We start from the raw sequence: 3372 nt of genomic DNA on the forward strand, positions 1-3372 counted from the left end.
AGCAACAACGGTGTCAATCTGGGCGTCATCCTCAAGCCACGGCAAAATAAAATTGCAGTATCCAGCTGGGCTAATCTAGGTGTACTCCCACCACAGCATCAACGATGCCATTCTGGGCGTCATCTCACGCCTCGGCAACTGCCACATAATGCCAGCGCTAATAAGTAGAGAGACTTGAGAGAAACCATACCGAAGGTTTTGGACAAATATTCTTTCCTATAGAAACCAGTTTAACCAGACAATCTTTCCTACTTGTCAAACATATGCCGAGTTTCTTGGGGTTAAGCCCCTTGGTTTCGGTCCGTGTTTTCTTTTCATAAGGTAAATATTATATTTCTATGGTCTCGCATATGCAATGATGCATAACTTGAAACTGCAATACTAACCTGTACCATAGCTCTGATTGGTCCGATTGGTGGAGACATAGCATGTTCCGCAGGGGTTCCACCGTTACTTGTACCAGCTTCATGATCATTAACGCCTTGGGTTCGAGCACGCTTTGGAGCCATTTTTTTGTACTACACTTATGTTATACACTTAGAACTTTAAATTGGTCAATTTCCCTAGTAATCTCTTGTTTCCAAAGAGATTCTGTAATTTGAACCCTCGCCAACTCGGATTCACACTTAGTGTTGTTGTTCTATATCTAATTTCTATACATCAAATATTTGCTAATCAAAATTAATCAAAAATTAAGTGTGTAAACTACGAGTGAAAGTTTAGGACTGCATTACTTTTATGCATGACATTTCTAATCCAATTCTAACTTCCATTTCTATACTTCAACTAAATCATTTTTAGTATTATTCAAAATTCTACTTAATCTAATTGACAATAAAATTGTTGAGTGATAATTTCATCATGCATAATAACAATATGACGAGTTCTCTTATGTATGAACTTTCAATTAACTATGCATAAGTTAATAGTGAAGATGTATTAACTAGAGAGAGTAGGTATACTTAGAGAGATTAGAGTAAGAGAAAAAATACACACACATCTTTTCTAAAGTTAATTGAATCTTACTAATCCATTAGAAGATTAGAGTAAAAGAGAACACACACACACATCCTTTTCTAAAGCTAATTGAATCTCACCAATCTATTAGAGAGATTAGAGTAAGAGATAGCACACACACACACATATCCTTCTTAAAACTAATTGAATCTTACTAATCTATTAGAGAGATTAGAGTAGGAGATAGCACACACACACATAGCTAATTGAATCTTACTAATCTATTAGAGAGATTAGAGTAAGAGATAGCACACACACACATATCCTTCTTAAAACTAATTGAATCTTACTAATCTATTAGAGAGATTAGAGTAAGAGATAGCACACACACACACATAGTGAGGGCGAGCTTTTTGAAATGGGGCCTCTAAACCCAAACCAATGGGCCTACCCTCACAAAATGTTCGTAAAGAGGTACGCACACTACTTGGGGCACCACCTTCTTTTGGGAGTGGACAAGGAAACCAATCAAAATAACACTTGCACTCACCCACTCAAGCAACACACTTTGAAAACCCCCTTACTCTATATACACTTTGGACACTTGAACACCATCAACGATTATGCAACCCAATGCCGTGCATCAAAATGAAATATGCAATTTGTGGAATAGCATTCACCTGCTCCCCATAAGAATACCCATGATACATCCAAACTCTTCCTCTCTCAAGCACTCATCAAAAAATCATGCGCACAAGACTTGCCTCTCAAACACACAAGAGAATCACTTACATCAAACTAACACACTTTGCATAGAGAGCTCATCTCCATCTATGCAATGATGTGACACAAATAAAATCACCATGAGAGGAAGCCACATGCATATGTAATGAAGCAAAAGAGAGTTGGAGTGAGAAATTTCTTTAGACCAATTGAATAAGTGTGGAGAAACAAACCAATGGTAAATTGAGAATAGAACGCTTACTTGATTTCTCGCACACCTTTTAAGGGGAGGACAAACGCTAGCTAACCATCACGAATTGCGACACTTGAAAGTTTTGAAGATGATTTCATGATCATTAACATAACCATGAGAGAGATCATGATGTATTTACAAGTTATTGAGGTGCTACAAATGATTTATTGGGTTGATGGAGTAAGAGATTGTTGAATGGAAAGAGTGGAGAATAGAGTTTGCACTTCCTCCAAAGAGGAGGGTTAGGAGGGAGGATGTGAAAGAGGGAGAGTTGGGGTTTTCTCTACTATTGATCAAGAAACAACATGAAGTTGAAAATATAGGTGTGTGTCCTTGAGTCTCTCCAAGGGGGGCTATTTATAGTTGTGTAGGAGTGGGATTATGCTACACTTAATTAGAGTAAGTGATTAGACCTAATTAAGTGTCCTTTGACCACTCGTTGAATATTGGACATAAAAGGGACTATTTATTCACCAAAAATATCATTTTAGACCGTGAAGGCTCCATAGGGGTGCATAATGTAGGTGGGCCCCACCATGAGGCCCTACGGGTGGCTCTTGTGGGGTATCTCAACTTGTCTGTCTTGGCATTTAGAAAGCATCTTTAGGTTGGTCCCATCACATGCAAGTGACCTTGAACACTCATTGCTCTTCTAGAAGATGAGTAGGGAAAAAATAAGATCTCACCCTCTTGATTTACAGTTCCCTTTTGCTGCGAATCTGACAGATTTACACTATTTTGACCATAACGTTTTACCTGTAGCTCGGAATGACATGCTTCAAAAGGCAAAATTGACCTTCTCAACCTGTTTGATATGAATTTGGACTATTCTTCACGCCCATGCACCAAGGAATTCGGTTTGGAAGGTCCACACTAGGCTAGGGAACCTTTTGCTTCCAAGTCTTCTTGTATGGGCCCTTTGCTTGTATGCATCCAAGGGGAATCATGCTTTTTCAAAGGCTATGATGCTTAAACAAATAGAGGAGGGCCCAATATTATTTGTTTGTGAAAAGAATATACAATTGGAGTCTTTTTGAAAGGAGAGAAACTATATGTATATTCTTAAGAGATATTGGGCCACCTATGTAGGGGGCATAGAAGACTTGTAGAGAGGGACCATAATCTTTGGTAAAGACAAGTGGAGAGTTGATTTCCATGGGAATTCATCTATATGGGGTGGAAGATGGATATATTATTTTTCTACTACTAATTCACAAGAGGTAAGAAAGTTTGGGGGTATATAGTTGGTTATTGTATGCTTATTCAATTTACAAAGCAAAAAAGAAAAGGGTGGTAATATAAATATATGACTAAGGTGACATTTTTGGGAAGAGTATAATGTATGTGTCGCCACAAAGGTTAAACGAAGAGGGGGAATTTACTCTAGATAACTTAATAGCGTAGAAAAATATATACACATATGAGGAAGAGGACATTGA

The sequence above is a fragment of the Adiantum capillus-veneris genome, chromosome 8 (assembly GCF_014529385.1).
Source record: "Adiantum capillus-veneris isolate H3 chromosome 8, ASM1452938v2, whole genome shotgun sequence".
NCBI classification, from domain to species: Eukaryota; Viridiplantae; Streptophyta; class Polypodiopsida; order Polypodiales; family Pteridaceae; genus Adiantum; species Adiantum capillus-veneris.